Here is a 25,000-nt window from a genome sequence, read left to right on the forward strand (position 1 = left end):
TGTCTTCTTCGTTTATCTTCTACAACATCACGAATTCTTGACTTTTTCCACTGGATGGTTTTCGATTTATTTTTTTATTGCGTGACAGTGAAAACGATCTATTTTTCGCTCGAAGTTAAAGTAGCAGACCGTAGTTTTTCAACCGCAAAATTTCTTTATTCCCCTGGGTCCCGACATGGCTGCATTGTTTCAGTCACGCCAAATCACAGTCACACCTCCTTCGGGTTGACAAACTTCAAAAACACATTCGCGGAGCGAAAGCGTTGAAAGATGCGAGAATGAAAGCCGTAGTAAACAAACTTTTGCGCATTCATGCCGCTTTTATTAGTTAATAGCACTTGTACGTAGTAGGCCGTTCGCAATCGTAACTGTCTTTACCAAGCCGTCAAGGAATTAACTTAATGGCTGTGACTAAATGTGGGACGGGGACGTGGGACTTGGGACGTGGGGACTCGGGGACGTGGGGACGTGGGGACGTGGGGACTCGGGGACGTGGGGACGTGGGGACGCGGGGACTCCGGGACTCGGGGACGTGGGGACTCGGGGACTCGGGGACTCGGGGACGTGGGGACGTGGGGACGTGGGGACGTGGAGACTCGGGTACTCGGGGACGTGTGAACTTCGGGATGTGGGGACGCGGCGACACATTTTCGAAGTACAGAATTTCAGAAATGGGACAACATCGCCAAGAAAGTTGAATTGCTTGTGTTATTTTGCTTTTCAAGTACCAGCTAAATACACAGCGAAATTCAAAAATTGGATTCTCGAAAAGTCATTCTCGCCACCCGTCACAGATCTCGAATGTGAAACAAAGCAGAAGACCTAATGGCCCATTGCTGACACTGCAGCTGAAATTTCAGCGTTTTTTGTTGTTGTTGCTCAGAAACTTGAGCCTTATGACTCCTCTGTAACTGAAGTTTAAATACCGTGCCAATGTCCTTGTTGGCGGCATTGTGACTGCATCTTTCCTGGCGCTTGTTCAATTTGTTACCTTTGATTCGGGTTGTCACCGTTGATGTTGTCGAAAATGTTCGTCATCAGAGGGCCAAAAGCCCACCAGGAGGGGGAGGGGGGTACTGCCATATATGAGCTATATAGGTATGTGCCGCTGTGAAGGGTATGGTTTTCAAGCAGTTTGCTCTAGGATAGGATACATAAATCAGAGCGTTTGTTTCTAGAATTGGATATAATTTTTCACGGAACTGACCAGTTGGTTGAAGATTTTATCTAGACTAAGGAAAGTTGATAAAACCAAATTTTTGTATACTACTCCACCGAAACAGCACCACAGTTTCTTTAGAAACTAACGCCTTCAAGTATAAATAAATCATTTTTTGAGAGAGAAACGATTGTGGTATAGGTTTTGCTTTGGCTAGACTGTGCTAGTGACCTCAGTAGTTTCTGAAAAACAGTTACTCTAGGATAGGGAGGGTTTGGGGAGTTTACTCTGGTACGGGGTAGCAAAATTCACCTGAACTAGCTCTGGTTTAGGCTAAGGGTTCTAAGGTCCTAGCGGCACACCCCCCACCCAGAAATTAGAAGTACCGTCCCCGGGCCAGAAGCTAAATAACGCTTCTGTGTGTTAAGGCTTGACCAAGCGAATAAGTTGGCATATTTTTGTTTTACGAGGAAACATTTATCCAATCGACGTTAACTTGAAATCTGCATACTTTGCTTTCTACTCCCTCTTTCATCTGAAATGTGTCACGTGATTTTTAACGGCTAAAAACAATTGAAATATTTTGTCGGAAAAGAGGATGGAAAAGTCATCTTATATCAAGATACCTTGCTGTAGTACTCCTACCGAGGCTTTATCACTCTGCCTTTTAATCATATGCCCATCTTAATGGCAACGGTAAAAATTAAAAGAAAAAAAAGGTCAAATCACATAGAGGTCACAATAAAAATGAACGATATCACATTGATAGGTATAATTATACGTTAATGGTAGTTTTAAGCAGTTTCAAGCAAAACTTTGTCGGAATTTTTTAGGGTAAACGTTTCCCCAATCTCAAAAACAAGCGTTATGACGTCTTCAGTCAAGAAATGTGACGTGACAGACAACTACGAGTGAAATGCATAATTGAAAATAAAAAGGTTAGGATGCAGAAAGTGGAAGTACTTTTAAATGTTCAAGCCTCGATATACTTAGGGAATTGTAAAATGATCTGAGAAATGGTCATACCAACGTTTCGTTCATGTTGCCTATGTCAAATAGGGACTTAATGCAAAAAAAAAATTGTCCCTTCGTTTTACCTAAATTTATCCACTATGTAACTTGATAGTAGTACAATGAAAGTCGCCTTTTTATGAAGACGAGTAATGAACTATACTGTATATATTTACTAGATCTCTGTTTCACATCATACAAACGAGGAACTTAAACCGGGGTACAACGCAGTTACGATCAACAGACGAAGATTTTGTGAAATATGATGAAAAGTTAAACAAATGGTAAAAATGCGTCCCCACGTCCCCGAGTCCCCACGTCCCCGAGTCCCCGAGTCCCCACGTCCCCACGTCCCCACGTCCCCACGTCCCCAAGTTCCCGAGTCCCCACGTCCCCACGTCCCCACGTCCCCGAGTCCCCACGTCCCCACGTCCCCGAGTCCCCACGTCCCCGAGTCCCCACGTCCCAGTCCCACGTCCCCGTCCCACTTTTAGTCACAGCCAACATTAATTATGCAAATAAAATTTGTTCCCATAGTTTGTCAACCGGCGCAAATTTTTTATTCCCCTGGGGCCTGCATTGACTCAGGCTTTCAAGGAATTAACATACAAATAAATTCTGTTCTCGTAGGATACTGTGCTTCGAATATTTTGTGGCTGGACTTACTGAAGCCAGTGAAATTTAATTAATAGCATTGAGAGAAACAGTCGTGTCGGGAGACCACGGGGGAATAAACATTTTATTTGCATAATTAATGTAAATTCCTTGACGGCTTGGTAAAGACAGTTACGATTGCGAACAGCCTACTACGTCCAAGTGCTATTAACTAATAAAAGCGGCATGAATGCGCAAAAGTTTGTTTACTACGGCTTTCATTCTCGCATCTTTCAACGCTTTCGCGCCGCGAATGTGTTTTTGAAGTTTGCCAACACGAAGGAGGCGTGACTGTGTTTTGACGTGACTGAGACAATGCAGCCATGTCGGGACCCAGGGGAATAAAGACATTTTGTGGTTGACAAAACTACGGTCTGCCACCCCGGTAAGGCTCAGTTTGTTACTTAAAGTACCAACTGAATTCTTCGACGAAAATGGGCGGGGCAGCAACAAAAAGTGGGTGTGGCGACGATATAAAAATTTGAGCCCATTCCACAGTTCGGTGATTTTCGTAGTAAATGACTGAGAATAAGGAGGAATTAAACTTAACAGCACTGGTTTGGTATTGCAGGAGTTCAGCTTAGCATAAAAATCACTCAATTCGCCAGGCGATGGAGGTGCGATTTCAGGGTTACCTTGCTTTGCAATGGCTAGGGTCCCCCTTTAGAAGAATCCAAATTATCAATGGAAACATCAAGTTTTTGCTTAAGATTCCTGGCTGATGTGAAATCAATATTTTCTACTTGAGAATATGGCACGTTTTTGACATAAGATGGAATAATCCATGCGAATTTTAACTCAGTGCACGCCAGTTTACCTCGTACTCTGTTGAAGGTCTCAAGATAAAACAATACACTAGCGATATGTGCACAGCATTCACCTTGCCCAGCCATGCAGCAGCGGCAATGCGCGCTTTGTATCGTTCATTACTGTCTGTTATTACCCACAAAGAAACCAACAGATTGTTGAGTTTTTGTGAATGATGATCTTTTCCATCACAACAAACTTTTCAGCAACGCATTTTGAGTGAAGCCTGAAACCATGTGATTGTAGGCTTGAAGGCTGCGAAAGGCTTTGAAACATTTTTGCAAATTGTAGCTTGTTTCAAGCACCAAATACGATACTAAATCAACTGATTCTACCAGTGGTAAACATTCAGGATCAAAGTTCGTGTCGGGAAGTACAAATGGATCAATTCCACCAATCTAAAACGCCAATTGGATCCTACGACTTTTAGAGCATCAGATATAATATTTCATGAGAGATTATCTCGCTAAAAGTAATTTTAAACGCAGCGAAAGTGAGGTCACTCTGAAAATTTCCGTATCTTTCTTTGCAATGTATGACTCACGTGGTACTACTGGTACTAAACTTACTACACATACTATAGGTAATACAGATACCACAGCTACTCCACCTACTACTGGTACTACACCTACTACAGCTGCGACACGTACTACACGTACTACAGGTACTACTGTAACAGCTACTACACCAACTACACCAACTACAGCTGTGACACGTACTACAGCTACTAAGCTTACTACACGTATTATAGAGCGTTTTCACGTGATGTCACGAGCTTTTGACAGAAACTTGGAAATGAGGCTCTGTCATATTGGTGTTCCTGTAGCAGGTGTAGTAGCTGTAGTAGGTGTACAAATGTAGTATGTGTAGTAGCTGTAATAGCTTTAGTAGTTGTAGTACCTACAGTACGTGTAGTAGTTGTAGAGCAGTTTTCAATTGAGTGTCGTAAAACCAAAACCAAAGTAATTACTTTAGCCAATCAAAAAGAACGGAGACAATCCAGTAAACCAATAAAACTCGAAGTAATTACATGTAGCCGACACAAAGCAAGGGAAAATGTGCACGCGCGAGCTACGATTGGTTTTGGTTTCACTTCTGATTGGTTGAAAAAGTGGCACGAGAACTTTGAACCAATCACTGAGTGAAGTAATGCAAAATCAAAGAAATTATTACTGGGTTGCCTATGGGCAAACCCAGTCGAGGTCTGCGTTTAGTTTGTTTGTTTTGTTTGTTTTTTTTTTTTTTTTTTTTTTTTTTTTTTTCCGTGTCGGTAAAAGTCTTGCCTGTCACTCCCCTGGTAAGTGTTGCCTTTGTGTATACAGCCTTTTGCGCGTATTTTCTTAGGATCGAGAGGGTAGTGGAACTGCGTAGATTTCTCTGGTGGACACAGTAGAATCATCAACTTAGCCTGCAATGGTGTCGAAAGTCATGCAACGCGAATGGCGTTTTAGTGGATCCTTAAACAAAATATACCCTTATGGAGCTCAATAATGGAAAGTCAGTTGGATAAACTAGGCATGAATCTCAAAAGCGACGAGTACTGGACTTCGACAACAATCTATCGCCCGTCGAGACGAAATCAAAGTGAGCAGTATTTACCTGAAGTACATGGTAATTTGACACAACTGAGTTTCTTGTCTTCACGCACGCAATGAAATAGGAAGAGGTTTTCGCCTCTAAGAGCAAATATGTTGTTTGTTTCGATAAAATTTTCGCTGGAAAAGGATTCTGTGGTATTTTCTGCCTTTGTGAATTATAATATCATGTTGTGTATTGAATTTTCGAGCTTAAGGTTGAAATGTGATATGGGAGAAGTTTTTTAGTATTGCTCTGTAAGCAGGAAGGGTTCACAGGCCTGTTGGAAGCGTGCTTGAGTTTCAACAAAATGAGGCCCAAAATCAGTGAAAACTTGTGACGCAGATGAATAATAAAGCAGCTGCTATTTCCAAAATGATGGAATTACCTGGTGATAAATAACGTCGTACGCGTCTTGGAGAGTAAATTTTGACTTTGCATAAACAAGAGTTGGGCGATTGTGATCTTTGTTTTGACTTCGCTCATTTCATTGTCAAACTTTATAACACTTGACAGAAAAAGAAACTTACAAAAACTCGGTATCTTGCTATCATTTGACACAGATGCTTCACTGTTTGGCGAGTAAACATGCCGCGGTAACTTAATCACGACGCCCGCTGAATTCCGGCCATGTCACTTTCGATTTTGCAATTTACTTGAACGTAGCAAAAATCTCCCAAAATGTTTGTCGCTGATCGTAACTTTTTATATTCTATATTCACGGTTCAAAATTAATGTTGTTTTCATGTCGTAAATATTTTATTCTCGATCGACCGTCCGAGAAACTTCCTTCTGCTCTTTCTGAAAACTGTGTATCAATATTTATTTGCTTTTTCATCAATATTTGTTTTGCATAAAGCAAGCTAACAGAATCTGTACCTTGCTGAGTTCGCATTTGTTAGCGTTAATAGTATTTTCGGTCAGATGTTTCTGTTTTCCATGAGGGGTTTATTGTTTTGGTCTCCCATCCCAACACTAACCCCGCGAAACAGGGCTTGACTTCAGTGAAGTTTAGTATTACAAAATTTTCGGATGCTCATAGGGCACCCTTGTGGTGAAAAGAAGTTGTGAGGGAACTTGAAAATTATCAACATGTCAGCCCAGAAGCCAATGTTTCTCGCTTCTCTTTTATTTGTTATTCTTCAGAGACTGGAATGCTGTATTTCAATACCACACAATTCAGTGCCTTCTGATTTTCTGTAGCACGTACCACAGGCAAGCCAGTGTATGCTTCACAGAAGCATCTAGTCTAATTACTTTCGACACTAGATTGAAAACCACTCTATTAGCTGTAGTATCTGTAGTACGTGTAGTAGTTGTAGCATCTGTAGTGCGTGTAGTACGTAGCTGTAGTAGCTATAGTACGTGTAGTACATGTTGTAGCTGTAGTACGTGTAGTAGATGTATTAGGTGTAGTATCTGTACATGTAGTAGGTGTAGTAGCTGTAGTACCTGTAGCTACTACTGGTACTACACTTATTACTACCTGGGTAGTTATAATGGTCGTACATGTTGAGTCATATATAGGCATCAGGCGCTCAGGACTTTTTTGGGGGTCATACATAAACTTCTAACCCAAGTGTCATTGTCTCGGTTCTTGTTTTACATGTAACTTACGACAGCTACTACACATACTACAGGTACTACACAGGTGTCTTGAAAACAAAGACCCCTAAGATCCCGGAAGACCCTAAGATTCGAAAATGAAGAAAAGTAACCCAAAACCGTCAATTTGGCTAACCCTAGGCCTAAAAACCAACTTTTGGCCTAGTTAGGCCTAGTGTTCGCCAAATTGAGGGATTTGAGTTACTTTCTTCATTTTCAGTCTTAGGGGTCTTTGTTTTCAAGACACCTGGTACTACACCTACTACAGTTACTACAGCTTCTACAGCTACTACATGTACTACAGGTAATACAGGTACTATGGCGACTACTGGTACTACACGTATTACATTAGTTAGCATGGTCGTACATGTTGGTTTCATACATAGTCGTCAGGTGCTTAGGACATTTTGTGGGGTCATACATGAACTCCTTATCCACACATGCACGCCCAGAATTAATAGAGAGCTTAAGCACGCACGTTTTTTAGACGCATATGGCAACCGGAAGTGAGCCATTTTCTCTTTTAACTTGTATTCACTCCACCACATTTATATTGCTAAGTATCTTTTCTCCATTAAAGATGATTAGTATAAAAATCTGGGAGACACTGTCCTGGCACATGAAATGTTCTCTTCTGGTTGGCGTCCGCGCCTTAAAAACATGTGTGCTTAAGCTCCCTAATATCAACAGGGTCGCAGAAAACTAAAATTTAACATACTTTGCCGTTGGATTCCCGGTCATTTCACTCATGATAAACAAACCAATGCTTGAAATTCGCTTGGAAAGCATGCTGCAAATTGAACTGCCACTGAAATGTTAAATTCTATCACATGACCGGAGGCATGGAGTTCCCACGAGATAGCATAGTGCCTGCGTCAGGTCATTGCACATGTTCGTGTTGATCTGAAAGGTTGTTTTTCAACAGTCACAATCGAAGAACCAAAGAACACTCATCTGAATACTTAACCTGATTCTTCTAGAAACACATCTGGAAGAGTGAACGTAGTTGACTCATGAAAAACAAAGACTCAAGTGATAATGGCATTGGCGCGTTAACACCAGTGTTTAGTCACCCAACATAGTTGGGTACATTTTGCGCCATTCGAGAACAAGACACATCAGAGAGGCACTCCCCGTCCTAAACTCTTTTTCTTCCTTTCCCATTCAGAAGAAAGCTGCACGAAATTCACCATTGCAAAAAGATTTTTTCTCTAAAGTACTTAAAGTATTAAAAAAAATTAAAAAAACAATTTTAAAAAAAGTACTTAACGTTAGGGGGAAAGCAATAAATCATTTTACAGTGCAACACCCCTTACTGCGGCCACTCAACAAAATTTCACATTTGACAGTACCGCTCAGATATACGTTAACTGCGCATACGCAGTGTATACGCATATGCGCGTATGCTTATACGCACATACTTCTTATACGCACACACGCGTATATTCATGCGCGTCTGATTTTCCTTTGTTATTCAGTATCATAAATTTCCTTTGTGTTGCATTGTTGAGTAAAACAAAGAACTTTTGGATCTGAACAAAGCCACGAGCCGACAACAGAAAATTTACATACTGCAAAAGCTATCATGTTACAAACGCGCAGGTCGCTTCGCGTCGCGAATTTTTTGGATAACAAGCAAAAGTAATTCGTTTATGAATCAGAAGGGAAACAAAAATTTGTCTTAAGTTTGGCATTCAAATGCGTGTATCGTTTGTGACCCTTTACGCAAAAAGGGCCTTATGGATTCATTGAAAACCGTCAAATTTTTTTCATTGCCCCGGTGCGTGAATTTCAATTTTCACGGCGTGAATACGCCGTAATCACTCTACGATAAAAAACTTTCACTCTTGGCATGAAACTATTCATGCCGTGAATGATCGGTGAAAACTTTCACGTCGTGAAATTAAGGGTTAAAATTCACGCGGTTCAATTAAAAACTTTTTATGAAGAGGAGCGACCAACTCATAAATGGAAAACAATTTCTTTAGTATCGTATCATTTTGATACTGCTGGTTTTAAACTGATGGAAAATTAAAGTAGATGGGAATGCCCGAACAACGAACTATCAAAATTTGCATACGACTCACATCAAGAGCTGAGGAAATCGTGACAGGTAATGCAACACCTTTCAAATGGGAGTAGAACTTCCGTCGAATTCGGCGAGGTAAACTCGAAGATTTTCCGAGAATTGCATGTTTATTGATGGTGTGCCTTTTGTATATTATTAATTCTCTCTTTTGATAGTGTGGAACAAAATAACACTGAACCTGAACTGTCTGTATATCGATGAAATAAACATCCGTGCGTGGGTTCGTCGTATTCCGAACGCGACAGCTGTTTGTGGAAGTGCGTCTTTGTCATGTACAGGGGCACCCAACGAATCTGTTCCTCACATTATCTGTTCCCCAGAGGAATCTTGCTGGCTGGCAAAAATACAGGTGTTTCGATTAGCTGGCTGGGAAATTTTGTTATTGATAGAGGTTTTGCCTGGGAATTACTGACTTTTTCTAGCATTTCAACCCGAGCTGGCTGTACAAATTCTGAAGACTGAGGACGACTAAAAAAAAAAAAAAAACTCCTTCCCTCTCCCAGAGAGTAGTCACAAACATACGACGGCTGGTCAGAGTGATTGCGCTTGCGGAAAAAGCATGTTTTGTCCCGGTTTTGTCGCTTTTGTTCGGTCGTTTTGGATCGAGGGATTTGAAAGCGCGCGGAATTCCTGGCTGGGAAATAAATTTGATCAGCTGGCTGGGAAACCAACCAATTTTATCTAGCTGGCTGGGAAATTTCTTGTGTGTCTTGCTGGGAAAAAGGAACAGATAATGTTTTCCCAGCAACACTGAAAAACACCTGAAAATGAATTAATAACATTTATTTTCATTAACTGGGGTATAATAATACAATTTACAACAAATTGGTCGTTGGGTGCCCCTGCATGTAGTTAGTAGTCGTGTACTATTTTAGTGCTGTCAAGCTACATGTATTCTTTATTATAACAATAAGCAAAACAATAAACAAGCTAATGAGGCAGACGCGTATATCGATAAACGCACATACGCGTATGGTTAATACCCGTTCCAACTGTACATGTAAATACATCAAGTCAACAACCCATGCAACGGTGTTCAACTTACAACTGTGTGAACTTTGCAACGAGGCGTGACTGTCAATCAAATGCACATATCCCAATAGATCGTTTTCACTGTCACGCAATAAAAAAATAAATCGAAAACCATCCAGTGGAAAAAGTCAAGGATTCGTGATGTTGTAGAAGATAAATGAAGAAGACACTTCTCCAAGTTTTAGGCCTATGCGTTTCCCCAAACTTCAGATATTCGTCGAAATGTTTCGCAGAAATTTACAGAGCCCAGTATGAAAACGCCATGTTGGTGCACATCTGTGGTGCACCAATATGGCGGCCGGAAAATAGTGTCAACATCTGTTACTTACTTTGGCTATCTAGGCGAGTGATCATCTGTACTGAACAGACAGCTATTTATCTAAGCACTTTTCCTAATGCCTTAAATTCTAAAAAGGCTCAAAACCATGAGATAAATATATATTTCTCAATAAACTCGATCGTCGCCTCGTGTCACGCACCGCTATAACTCAGAAATTCAAAATGCTCTGGTTTCCAAACGAAGCACGCTATTGAGCTTTAAAATTGCAAATAGATACAAATTTACCGCCTCTTGTGCCTGATGAGGATAAAAACTTTCGTGGCTCCTTAGTTTTGGATTTTAGAAAATGATGACGTCACCTGAAAACGATCTGTTGGCGGACACTTTGTAAAAAATAGGTCCGCAATGCGTACTTAGGGTCTTATGCTTAGCTTAACTCCATTCAGTCCTTACAGAATTTGGTACTACGGTCTCACTTTTACCATGCGTGATTGGTTCAAAATTTGCCATAACAATGCAGTAGTGAAATGAGCTCCATCGATGACTTGCCACTAAAATTTCTCTTAATGCCATTTGCACAGTCTAGACAACTCTTGCTGCACGCTACATCATCTCATCTCTATTTACCAGTAACAGAAGCACTAGATTGGCTAAGAAACAAGCATGGAACTGTCATACATTCATATGATCTTATAAAATTATGATCAAAAGAATGCTGAAATTCAACTAGAAATTATTCTAAGATGAATCATCACTAGATGAGGCGTTCAATGAACAAGTACTCTCAGAGCTTGGTGCAAATCCCCACACTACTGGAAATCAGTCCATCACCAGTAACAATGTATAAACAGCCAAGGGAAATATCTGATGACCAATTACGTCGATCAGTTACATGTAGATCATTACATAATAAAAAATGCAACCTAAAGCTTACAACAGGGTGCTTTCATGGACTAGAAATAAAATGAAAACCTCAACAGTCTGAAGTCATAAAATGTTGAACCAGTTTATTTGTTTATAACTGGAGGTGGTGGTGCTGGGAAAAGCCATTTGATTAAAACACTTTACCACACTGTAGTAAAAACCTATAGACATGCCCCAATGAATCCTGAGATTCCAACAGTGTTACTAGCAGCATCTACTGGAGGAGCAGTAATAAACATTAATGGTACACACAGCATTAGCAATACCTAAAAATACAGGTGATGATGTGGAGGAAAATCCAGGTCCTACAATGTTTGACATCATTGATCCAACAACCACTGTGTCCGCTGACTCTAGTCCAGGAAATGAAGCAACCTTTGGTGTGAATGCTGGGAGCAATGTGTAGCAATGTCACATACTGCTATGATATACCACCAAATACAACATATTAGATTGTGGGCTAATTCTACTTTGAACAATATTTTGTTATTGGAAATAATCTATACAGTTCTATAACATGTTCTGTGCAAACAAATGACTATTTGCTGATAACTGATGTTCCAGACATGGTTTCAATATTTGATAAAGTGTATTCATTACAATATACACTCTTTTAATAAGTCTAATATATGTCGTTTTCCGCTAATAACGTCAAACTCATGCTTTTAAAATCTATTCAGAAATGTACAAAGGCTTCAAAAAAGAAAAGAAATCAGAAAAGTTTTAGGCCTTTGTACATTTCTAAATAAAATTTGAAAGCAAGAGTTTGACGTCATTAGCGGAAAACGGCATATATTAGGCTTATTAAAAGGGTGTATAGTGAGTCATTAAATTTTACTGGAAGTTTGTTCATGACATCAAACATTGGTCCATATATGTCTCTTAGAAATTCACTTCTAGGAGTATTTTCAAACTCTCAACGGAATTACAATTGTTGTTTGTTAACTAATGGCATTAATACACTATATTGCAATAAATACACTTTATCAAATATTGAAACCATGTCTGGAACATCAGTTAACAGCAAATAGTCATTTGTTCGCACAGAACATCTTATAGAACTGTATAGATTATTTCCAATAACCAAAATATTGTTCAAAGTAGAATTAGTCCACAAACTAATATCTTGTATTTGATGGCATAATACCAGGAAGTGACATTGCTACACATTACTTTACCAGCATTCACACCAAAGATTGTTTCACTTCCTAGAGTCAGCGGACCTGACTGGATTTTCCTCCACATCATTTGCTTGCCTTATAAGCAATGGGATATAAACATTGTAGCACATCATTTGTACAAACCAAAACATCACCTCATTACACAACTTGTAATGTCCAACAACTTGTTTTAATGTTGGCAAGTAAAACACATTTAAGTAAAACATCATAAGCATCGTATTCCAAAATCGCCCTCCCACACCTGAAAATGCATCCTTGACTTTCACAAAATTGTTGTGACAGCCGATCCTTGACCGGTATTGTTCGATTGTTGTTCCCATGCTGGCGGCTAGTAGCAGACAACAGTAAGAGTACGAAATACTATTCTTTGAGAGTGCAAAACTCTTATTCAATGCCACTATTTTTTAGAGTACAATAACTCTTTCAGTTTGGGATGTAAACCACACCGACATTTCAAGCCGATAAATACTGGTTTGTGATAGCTTGTGAGATACTTGTGAGGTATGTGGTGCTCAATGGATTTCGAGCCAATGAATGTGGGCTTGCGAAAGCATCTTAGCTTCAGTGCAATCCGCACTAAACACAAGCCGAGTCTAAATATGTTGGCTTGCGAGAGTAAACAACTCCCGTATCAATTCCACTCAGCGACGTTACCTGGATGAAATAACAAAGAACAAACAAGGCAGGCTAGGATAGTTAATTTTCGAAATGAAAGAAAGAAAACCAATCTGAAACAGCACGACAGATCAATTTTGAAACACAAATAACTTTCCTTACAACTTACCCTGCGAGCAGAGTCTCTTTCGATCTTCCTAGATAAGTCGGGAAGAGGAAAGTAGACTCTGCTCGCCGAAAAATTTATAGGTTTCTGTCAGGCTAGTTTCTGTAACCGACACATATAGGAAAAACTCATGGGAATTCTAACAGTTAAAATTGCCACGCTGTTGTAAATTTCAAAATATTGATGACGCGTGGCGACTGATCATGTGCAAAAATTAAAAAAAACAGGTTTGACAAGTCGAAACTGGACTGACTCATCCAATTCTTTGGATGAGCGGCAAATCAAATAATGTGGAGGCGGCGAACAGAGTCTACTTTCCTCTTCCAGACTTATCTAGGAAGATCGAAAGAGACTCTGCTCGCAGGGTACTTACAACTAATTTGCGATGGAAAACTCTTCAAATTTTTCCCAAAACAGGGAAAACGACAGCAGATTTATTTGTAAACAACGAACGCTAGAAGCAATGGCCGACACTTGAAGATGTAACCCTCTCCCTCTCTGCTTTCTTGGACATGAATTTGACGGAAAACTGATCAGCACCGATTATTTTCCGATTTTTTAAAAATCCGATTAGCGATAATGTGTAATTAATATGATAATTAGATATAAGTGTCAAATTAGCGACCCGTTGCTACAGCAACGAGACAGATCATTTTACTAATAATTAAGGTCTGTTGGCCAAAAACTACCCAAATTACAAATTTTTTCCACGAAACATTCATCCCAGAGGATAAAATAATACGGTGGACATGTAAGTAAGGTAAATATGAAAACAAGTGAATATTTTGAGAGATAACAAAATCCTGTGCGATAATAGGAGCACGAAGCAAAACGTGACTGCAGTAAGGGGGCCAGTTCTCCGCCACTTTTTATTCAACGTTTATTTTTCTAGCCGCAAATGAATATGAATAAAAAGCAATTGCTTCCAATTGTCTTTCGTCCTGCCGAGTTTTGAGTTCACAGCTACTATATACCGTGAGCACGTCAAGGTGGCGCGAAGGTAGGTGAATTTGGTTTCCCTGAAAACTTGTTTGGTTACGGCTACTCGAATTACATGGTCTAATTCAAGTTTATATTTTATCCGTATAGAAAGCCCAAATGACCCAATTCTTGGCATAAAGAATGTAGAGTGATAAAGCTATCTGTTAAATATAAATTTTTGCTTGTCTGTTTTATTATTTGACCTAAATTTACTCCTCAATATTTCCTTAGTACTTTTGCGTATTTGCCTATTCTCGGCCACCCTGCTCGCCATCAGCAACACTAAAAAGCGCTCATAGTTTTGTATGGAATTTTCTGGTCAAATCATTTGTAAAAGTAAAGCTGTAATGGGGTGGCCTGTTCTGACAGTAGATATTAATTAAAACTATGGTCATGAGTTCTCGCTTACCGAACCCCATTTTGATATACCCAACCTTTTTTTAGCCTCGCATGACTGCATTTAAGAGAAAAACTAGGTGTGCAAAAAAAACTTCTTTTTCTAGCATGAAACAAAGCTTGTTAAGGATACTTTGTGGGCAAAATATCAAACACAAGCCTTATTAGTGACTTAACAACAAAAATTGGTATAGCGTTGTTTATTCTGAGGAATCGAGCGCACTCTTACTGGGCTTGCTGGCTGATAACTGGGCCCACGAACGAAGCCTCCATTTTCGTTATTACTCGGGAGAAAATAGCGTTGAGCAGTCGATAGCTTTACATGTGTAAACTGAATGCTGAAGCTAGATGTCTGTGAAATTTCAAATCCTTACGGCAATTTCAAGGTAACTCCAAGGTAATTCCAAGGTAATTCCATTAGGTCAAAGAAGAGGAGATATGGAGTATGAAGGCCGCCTCAAAATTCTGAAATGGCCCACTTTAGAGAAACGCAGACACTACATCTCCCTTGTAGAGTGTTATAAAACCGTATTTGGCCTAAATGGTTTAAATTTTAGTGACTTTTTCGAACTAGCTTTAGATACCTGGACACGTGCTAATCATCCTTTTAAATTATTTGTGAAAAGCGCAAAAGTAAATCCTTATAAATACTCATTTTTCGTTCGTATAGTAAAGGATTGGAACAACCTACCACTGAACGTAGTAGAAGCTGAATCTTTTAACATTTTTAAAACCAGACTGAAGTCTTTCCTTAATTTGTAAATTTGTAAATATGTAATTATGATGCTTGTTTTAGTTTTTAATTCCAGGAAACGCTATAGGGTCAACTTCGTGTTTCCTTTTCATGATGTATTTTTATATTTTATTTTTTCATCGTGAATAAATTATGCTTTATGCTTTATGCTTTATGCTTTATGCTTTATGCTTTATGCTTTATGCTTTATACTTCATGCTTTATGCTTTATGCTTTATGCTTTATGCTTTATGCTTTATGCTTTATGCTAAGGTAAGAAAGTTTATGGCCGAGAACTGGACCCCATACTGTGCACGGACGCTAAGAAAAATATTCTTACCTTTTCATCCAATGAACCAAAACCCTTTTTTTATCCCTTCCGATGTATTTGGTGTTATATTTTGGCTGAGAAACTTAAATTAAACCGCTGGGCGACCGAATGGTTTCAAACGGCCTGTAGTGAAATACTCATCATGTAGGCGTAATAAAAGCTACAAAGACGAGATTTTCAGGGAAACTGGGGCCATATCTCCCTGGTAAACACGACAAATTGAAAGTAACGGCATGCGGCCTTCTACGAACCTTACAAGATGGATGCCAGTAGACTACTGGTGGCATTCGATCCTCGGCCAAGGAAGAAAAAGAGTTTTAAGCAGCTCCTTGAGCCATCCTCACCGAAGTCAAAGACTTAAAACAAAAAGTCAATACGCTCTCGGAGCCAGTTGAACTCGACGAGCTTGAAACAGGCGGAAGAACAGGGCGACATCCGCGTGAGTGAAGACAACGATGAATATGAGTCCTTAAAGATCCTCGTTTTGGCCAAACTTGGAAGTCCACCTGAGACCACAAAAGATGGCATGAATAGCCTCTTAGAGGACATCGCGTCCGACCTGGATATCAACGAGCGGACAGGAAGCCATGCGAATGAGGGCATTGCAAAAATTGTTTAAGCTTGTTGAAAGACAATATTCCTGAGGAAAAAACACTGAAATATTTGTTCGGTGACCGGTCAAAATTGACCAAAGATATTTCGAAGCAAACACGTTCGACCCCTGCAACGCAGCACTGCACGTGGCGGGAATTCTGGCTTGAATGCATGGACGTCGGGTTCATCAAAATACTCAGGGGGTTCAAGGATATCGCAGATTTCACCCATATCAACGGCAAAGGAGTGATTTTTTTGTAAAAAGGCCGCCCTCAAAATCGAGGATAAAGAAAGAGGGGGAATCAAAACAAGCTTAGCTCGAACGAGACCCTCATCGGAAAAGGTATGCACATCATTAAGGATTAAACCTGTTAATGATGTCCATTTATGACTTTCTACTCAAGATTCATTTAAATCAGGTTATTTTCACGTCAATGGGGAGAACCCTCAATACTGCAGTTCAAACCAGGAGTAACGCTTTTTCAAATTTGTGTGCGACCAAGTGGCTTGCCCAGTGCCCCATGAATCTTTACGAAGTTACTAAAGCCTGTATATGCATGGCTACGCACACAGGGCCATATCAATCTAGGATACGTACAGTGTAGATGACTCCTAGCTATGTGGAATGTAGTAACAATGTCAAAGTCATTGCTTCTTTGTTCAAGCGACTAGGCTTTCACCTGCACCCCACAAAATCTGTTATCTACCCTACTCAGAATCTCAGATTTGTGGGGTTCAAGCTAGACTCCAGAAGCATGACAGTTGCACCAACTGATGAGAAAATTCATAACTTGGAACTCTGCACCATTGTTCTCTGCAGAGGGACAAAACTGCCACCCTGTTAAGAAATAGAGGGAATTACAAATCCATGTTTAACCCTGCAGGGTATAGGGACAGGATGTCATTAAAAACTTCCCTATCAAGAATCCATTCATGCTTGTCAGGATTTAGTATCTGCATCAACATTTAATTTGCTGGCAATGTGGGTAGCTGAGACCCACAACTTCTACTGGGTGCACCGATCCCAGATTTCTTGGGCAAAGCAAGATAATTCTGGTGATTTAGAGCCCCCATGTTTAATATATGAAACAGCTGTGGTGTCGTCCATCTGCAACTGTATAAGACCCTCAGGTGCTTGTTTGCAAAATGATTTAAGGGCAAAGAAGGCTGCTTGAAGTTCCAAGATATTGATATGCTTGGTGCTTTCAAGGGCTTTCCATCTCCCACCAACCTCTTGAACATCATAGACAGCTCCCCAACCTTGGGTTGAGGCATCAGTTTGAATGACCATATAAGGTGGGGCATTGGAAGTGTCATGTGATGAATGGGGCATATTGTCAGTCCACCATGTAAGCTTTTTTAATGAGCTCACTATCAGAGACATTGCAACATTTAGTTGCTACTACGCTTTACAAACAGTTGGAAGTCTATTGCTCTTGGAAACCTGATCCAAGGTGTGCATTTGTAGATGCAATCAGTTTTGACTGAAGCAAATTTAACTTTTATGCTTTTCCCCCTTTCAGCATAACCCCCAGATGTATTCAGAAAATTACTCAAGACCAAGCCCAAGGAATTTTAATCATCCCAGTATGGCTAACACAACCCTGGTTCTCACAGGCCCTTCAAATACTTTACTACGAGCCATGGATCCTCAAATCAACCAAGAGACTTCTGCAAGATGTCCATCACCAAGAACTACACCCACTTCACAACTAGCTATGACTAATGGTTTGCCCACTCTGCGGGAATCCTTTACAAAGTACAATGTTTCTCCAGAAATTACCAAGATCCTCATGGCCTCCTGGCAAGACAGCACAAAGAAACAATATAAAGTCCACCTTGAGAAGTGGTTCGAATTGTGTCATGAAGGGTGCATTTCTCACAGTTCACCAAAGGTAAATGAGGCCCTGGACTTCCTCATGGTTCTTAAAATTATAATAAGGGGTGGACATACTCTACTCTTAATACAGCAAGGTTGGCTCTTTTATCCATCATTACTCTCAACAGTGTGGACAACTTTGGATCTCACCCCTTAGTGGTGTGGTTCTTCAAAGGCATTTATGAACTCAGAAAACCCCAATCCAAATACAATCCTATTTGGGATGTGTGTAAGGTTGTGGATTACCTCAGGAAGTTACACCCACTCAACACCCGTATACTGAAGGAATTAACTTTAAAATTAGCGATGTCATTGTTGATTGTCACAGGACAAAGAGGCCAGGATATTCACTTACATTCCCTAGAGGGCATGAACATGGCAACCACAAGCTGTCAATTTCAAATGTTGGAACACACAAAAACTAGAAAACCGGGAAGAAGGGTAATCCCCTAGCTATCCATGTGTACACTCCTGATCCAGCACTTTGCCCTCTGTTGACATTGAAAGAATACATCTTAAAAACAGCACCCTTGCAGAAGAGCGAGACAATTATGTTTTGAGTTTCATCCAGCCTCATAAAGCAGTGGCCCACGACACAATCTCAAGGTGGACGAAGGATGTATCGAAACTGTCTGGTATTGATATAACTCAATTTACTGCACACAGCACTAGAGCAGCAGTCGGCTCAAAGGCCAGTGTAAAGGATGTGCTACTTAATGTGATTCTCAGTAACACTGGGTGGGATTCAGCACAGACTTTCGACAGGTTTACTACAAACCAGTGAAAGGTTCCAATGAAGTTAATTTGGCTGATGCTATTTTGTCTTAATAGCCCTAACTGGCATTTCTTGAACTATAATCCAGGGAGCTAATTTTTTTATTTGTTGACATTTATGTATGCATACTTATGTTGGGATTACTCATTGAACATTCTGTCCTGTAGTACCTGAAATACATTTACCTTAGCACCTCCATCTTGTGCTAGCTGACAGTTACACCCTAGTTATCCTCGTCTCCTTGGTTGAATTACTGAATGGAATAGCTCTGATTAAACCAACTTTCACATTATGTCCTTTGCAGTGGCTGTGTCATTCATTGCTTTAAAGTCTCATGGGATCTCCATGCCTCTGGTCATGTGATAGAATGGTAAAATTAAATGAGAGTCACCTGTAAGTTGAAGTTTGATTGAGATTCTATCACACAACCACAGGAGGCAAAAGAGACCACTTGCCCCCCCCCCTTCCTTATGGAGGAAGAGTTACCACTCCTCAGCATGTGGTTTAACTGACACACCCCCTGTAGTTTTCAAAAATGATGCTATCTCATGTGATCTCCTATGCCGAACTCAGCAAGTGTTCTTGGTGCCCAAAAAGAAAATTGGGGGTAACCATGCATTTTTCAGGGATAATTAAGCTGAAATTTGGAAAAGAATGCCATACATTGCTTTGTATTTTAAAGCTTTTTACAAAGATTGTTGATTAATTATCTTTGAAAAATGCGTGGTTACCCCAAATTGTCTTGTTGGATTTCAATAACACTTGTTAAGATCTGCTTTTCCTGCATATTCACAAACCTTTGGATTAGTAGGCACAATCCTTAACTCCTCAAGATGGACATAATTGTTGACAAAATGAAATCATTTGACTACAAAAATCTGAAAATAACAGCTTACCTTGAAATTTAAGGCACTCAATCATTTTTCCGTAGTGTCACGAAATGAGAATGCAAGGCTGCTGCCTAAGAAAATTTTTCCAGAGCCCTTTGGGCTTCCAACATTAAAAGTTAGTAGTGCAATATACATGTGCATGTACATGTACAATGGCAAATATGTGTTCATAGATTTAATACTTATGAATAGTTAGAAAATACAACCACACTCTTGAGTTTAAGGAACATGTTTTGATCATGTTTCAAACATCATCATCAGCCATAGTGAGTGTAACATTAACATTTTCACAAGATAATCCATATATTTATTTATTTATTTATTTATATAATAACCCAAGTTATTCTCACATTTTGATTGGTTTTTGCCTATTATCTAGTAGAGGACAGATGCACGACTGACGTCACCATCAGCTTTTATGCAAATAAAGTTTAATTCATTATTATGTCAAATAGATCCCATATTGCTGTGCGTCTGTTCAGTAATAGATCACAGAAGACGTCAAAATGCGGTAAGAACATCAGTGACACACTCGGCTATCGCCTCGTGTGCTTTTTTTTTTTTTTACACCCACTATGGCTGATGATGATGTTTGAAACATCGAAACATGTTCCTTAAACTGAAAAGTGTGATTCTATTTTTAAAAATATTAGTAACATATGTGCCATACAGACCATTTGAAAATCAACATAATGTTACAGATACAAATAGAACCTGGTTGTAAGACAAACTTATGCAATTCTTAATATTATTTCACTGAGCACTGTGGCACCTTGTCATAACATACTTTTCCCACTTTTCTCTTGAATCTTATTATTTAAATTAAAGGGTTATATCCCATTTTTGCCAAAAAAAAAGACACTGAAGATTATGCAGTGGACAGTTACATGAACAATTTTCTCAATTTCACTTGGTGGATGCAATAAGCCTGTATGTTCACTGACAATGTAACTGATGTGAAACCATCCATTACCATGGTTCATGTCAATGGCTATGGCATTTTTGTCTGGATCTGGTCTCAGCTGCACTTGGACCTGACAGTTTGCTTTAATTTTTCTCTCTGACATTTTCAAAAATTCCTGTCTTCGTTTGTCATGGGCAGCACCAATACATTTAAAGGGGCTGGGTCTCGCTATTTTAGGTCATTTTGTTTAATTTTGTTAATTATGAGCTCTAAACGTCAAGTTGGCAGAGCAAGAGTCTTTCATTTGCAAAATCACAGCCACACAACAACTGAGAATGATTTTCCAGCTGTGTGAATGACATTTTGATATAGACTGATAAAAATTTGAAAAAAGGTGGGCCGATGTTTTTCAAATTTACCCAAGTTCAATCCATTTCAATTCTCTCCAGTTTTGTCCATCCATGTCCCTTCTTGGCTTCCCTGTGTTTTGTTAGAGTTCTTCTACAGTTTTGAACAGTTATTTTGATATTTTAACTAATTCTATGACCATTTGATCAGTGCTGAAATTGCCTAAAATTGCATGACCTAGCCCCTTTAAACCCCAAAGTGTGCTGCACATTTTCAACTCCTGAACTTTCACTACTGCTGAAAGTACTGTCAAGTCACCAGCATGACTCCATGAGGGGGCTATCTTCATCAGATAAGCAGCATTTCTCTGAACGATAAGCCCCAAAAAACGAGGTACAGATGACTTTGTTTAGGTTCAGATATTTTTTGAAACATTACCTGAAAGCAAGTAATACCTTCTGGGTATTTTCCAAGATGGCGGAGTTATTTCCAGCAACCTTATTCCCAGGGCTTTTCCCTCACTACTTGGGGGCATGGGGTGGGATTTTGACATTTTCAGAAAAAACAAGTCAAATTCCCCACCTCCATGACAACATCATTGGCCAAAAGTATCAAAAGCCCCACCCTGGGGCGAGTAAAGGTGGCCAAAATGATACCCTTTAGACCTTGCTGCACACAATAAGAGTGCAATGTATGTACCACTCACTTTTCGTGCAGCCATCTCTCTCAAATGCGGGAAGTTCATTCGAACGCCTTCTGGGTATTTTCCAAGACGGCAGAGTAATTTCCAGCAACCTCGTTCCCAGGCTTTCCCGTACTACTTGGGGAGGGAAAAGCCCAGGGGATATGTCGTATGTGAGGTCTGTCCCCACCCTGGGGACAGACCTCACAGTGAAAGCCCCGTGGGTAGCCTGACCCCCTCTGGGGTTTAATGTCAATAGGTGCATAATGATGAAGCAACTAGCAAAGTTTCTTTTGGACCTTGAGGCGGTTGAGCAATGGCTGTTTCTGACAAAACGGTATCCATGTCAAATCCAAATTGAGGAGGATGCTCTCCTCATTGCTATCTTGAGGGTCAAACTACAACACGAAAAGAACGCTCTGTAAAGCAAGGGAATCTGTACTCACACATTTTAGACTACTGCAACATGTCCATCACCACGAACCACACCCACACTGATAGGTGCATAACATAACAATGGAGAAACTGGCAAAGTTTTCCTTTGGAACTCGAGGCATTTGACCAACAGCTATTTCTGACAAAACAGTATCCACGCCAAAATCCGAATTGAGGAGGATGCTCTCCTCGTCGTTCTCTTGAGGGTCAAACTACAACATGAAAAGAACGATCTGTAAAGCAAGGGGAAACTACTCACACACTTTAGAATGACGATGCTTCGAGCCTCAAATACACTCAAACTTTCCTAAAGGGAAGATATCCTTGGCGTGACCTATTGTCATTAATGTGCCGACCAGAGCCTCATTGGCTGTCGAAACAAAGGGTCTTTTGCTCATGTGGTTGGCAAACAACAGCAATGTTTCTAAACAGATAACTTCCCTATAATGCATGATTAAAAACGGGAAAATTTTATACCCTAGCTCAAAATCAACACTGGGTTTTACGTTTAGAACTGATGGCGTCTTCAGAGCATCTAATTTCCTCCCTCAGTGCACATACGTCTTTCCGAGGGAATTTTTTCTCTAAATTGAAATAGGCAAAAAGCCCACTGATAATCAAAAAGGGAAGGCTTGGAACAGAGAAAGCAAATAGATTGAGCATGTCACAGCAATTTAAGATGCGACTGGAGCTCTCAAACAAAGTTGACTCTACGTCCTGTCTATCAGTTACCACGCATAGCGCCTAGAAGTCTGAAAAATGAAAATTCTCATGATACCTTGCGCACTGCTGTCCAACCTCCTCCAGTCTGAAGCAAGGGTGGAAACAAAGAGTGAGACTGGGGAAAAGGACCCTTCACCTCGAATTTTAGATCTAACATAAGCTATGATCTTCGAAGACACAATACAACAGAATACAACACAGAATATACATTATACAACTAGATGCAATATGCTACGAAAATGAGTCATACTGTAGTATCCTTCGCTGATTATACTCATCCCCAAGGAAACTTCCATTGCAGTTCCACTCAAAGCTTCTAATGTAGAAATCCCAATGCGGTTATAAAAGTATCCGGAGGAAACGCTGACATCAATGGCTTGTTGTAAGCAAAATACAAAAGTCAAGCGAGTTTTAGTCTCTGAGCGCGTCCCGTATTCACAAAATGCATATCTCTTGGGAGGACCGATGCCCCATGCAACCAATGCACGAAATGAAAACATTCCACGCGCGGGCAGTAGTGAAGGGATTGAATCTGGTGATGCCCATGAGAGGCCACGGTCGTCAAGCGTGTCATGGCGTCGAACTTGGGGCAGTCGAGGTTCTCTAGGTTCACACTGGGAATGCGCAAGTGTTCCAGCAGGTTCTTTTCGTGGATGCCTGCCTTGTACCCCACCAGGGGTCAACTCGCCGTGCAATGTTGGGCGTGCAAGTTGCCAACGTCTTTGAGAAGTCGTTTCTGAGGCGCTGCATTTTCACTCCCGTCGGGATAGAATGACATCCCCGTCACGTGTCTCCGCAACGTATCGTACCCGTCTTAGATCGTTATGGGAGAGTTTGTGGAGCGGGAAGGTGTGGCCATAGTGTCTGGAAACATGGCAGGTGCCGGTCCAATCACACCATCCCATTTCGCGCACCAGAAATGTTGGGAACTGTTCGGAAGGAGGATGGATGTAGAACCCGTCCAAATCGTTCACTATACAGATGCTGTTTAAGGGTGAAGTGGACATGACGATCACGACAAAAATATGACATCAGTTTTGAAAAGAGGAACTCGTTTTATTTACAAGACACAGTCCTCGTGCGGTGACTGTGTGGGAGATGAACATAGGTTCTCGGGTACCTGTAACAGTTAAAGTAACTCCCTCAAAATAAGTTACTCAATTGAGTTGCTCCCAGGCTAGTCCATGTTCTCAAAATCAGTCTTTCAAAATGAGTTGCTCAAAAGGAGTCACGCAAAATGAGTAGAAGAATAGACGTTGAGCTCTTGATGTTCATGCTGAGCAAACCCTTGGCCGCAGGGTACAGAGCTAAAAGACTTACAGACACGTTAAAGACGAAGGTAAAACATGAAGCGCGTAATACGACAATCTCCCCTTTCTGCAAACTCTGTTGCAAGACCCCTAAGCCCAGACAAGACGTGATTTGCTGCAACACGCCAGTGCAGATCAATGCTGTCAGTGAACTGGTCTTGAATTTATTGAACAGGCACATTCCCGTTCCGCCCCAGTTGATGGCCACGTCTGCGAAGGCATAAAAAGGTGTTGCGTGAATTGGGGAAAAGCAGGAATACCCTCAAACATCAACGTGCCTTGTTGATGTCCCAGAAAGGTGGTGCATTATGGACAAGTTTAAGGGACATGTGTCCATGTGTAGTTCCGTTATACAGTTCTAAAGTAGATGGACAAAAGACTATAACCAAGTTCTTGAAAGTGTTGGTTTCACTAACAATCTATTTAAATAAAGTCATCGTCTTCTGTTTAAAAACTCCTTTAGGGACTAGATAACACTGTACCATTCAGCATAACTCACCTGAGAGCTTTCAGGCATATTTTGATGGAACCCTAGAAAAACTTAGAAATTGTGGAAAGCCCATCTATGTCTTGGGAGACTTAAACATAAACCTACTCAATGATGAAACCTGCACTTTTACTAAAGATTTCTTACTTTCTTTGCAAAGTTATTCCTTTATTCCCACAATTGACGAACCGATCAGTAATTCAGCCACGCTAATTGATAATATCTTTGTAAACCAATTTGGTGGAAAAATCACGAGTGGTAATACAATCCCGGATTTAAGCGATCACTATTCTAGATTATCTGATGTTGGCAACTTGTATGTTAATAAATCAAGACTGAGAATTCGACTCAATTTGCTTTCATTTACTCTTTCAAAAACAAAATTCAGCAATTTTTACTTGCGGTGCTTAGTGATGAGGATGCGGTGCTTCATG

At 40.3% G+C, this 25,000-nt stretch overlaps 2 long non-coding RNA genes across 5 annotated transcripts in view; both read right to left on the reverse strand.

The window, feature by feature from the left end:
* Positions 1-7,750, reverse strand: part of LOC138017866 (uncharacterized) — a 19,165-nt gene extending 11,415 nt beyond the window's left edge. The window contains exon 1 of the long non-coding RNA XR_011125946.1: positions 7,530-7,750. This is a non-coding gene — a long non-coding RNA (uncharacterized lncRNA). The remainder of the gene's footprint in view (positions 1-7,529) is intronic.
* Positions 7,751-12,467: 4,717 nt separating this feature from the next.
* Positions 12,468-25,000, reverse strand: part of LOC138015106 (uncharacterized) — a 52,330-nt gene continuing 39,797 nt past the window's right edge. For 2 of the 4 annotated variants that reach the window (XR_011125486.1, XR_011125487.1), the window contains exons 3-4: positions 15,791-22,258; positions 12,468-12,971 (exon numbers count right to left, since the gene is read on the reverse strand). This is a non-coding gene — a long non-coding RNA (uncharacterized lncRNA). The other 2 variants (XR_011125489.1, XR_011125488.1) reach the window with 2 other exon arrangements.

This window comes from Montipora capricornis, chromosome 9 (assembly GCF_036669925.1).
Source record: "Montipora capricornis isolate CH-2021 chromosome 9, ASM3666992v2, whole genome shotgun sequence".
Classification (NCBI taxonomy): domain Eukaryota; kingdom Metazoa; phylum Cnidaria; class Anthozoa; order Scleractinia; family Acroporidae; genus Montipora; species Montipora capricornis.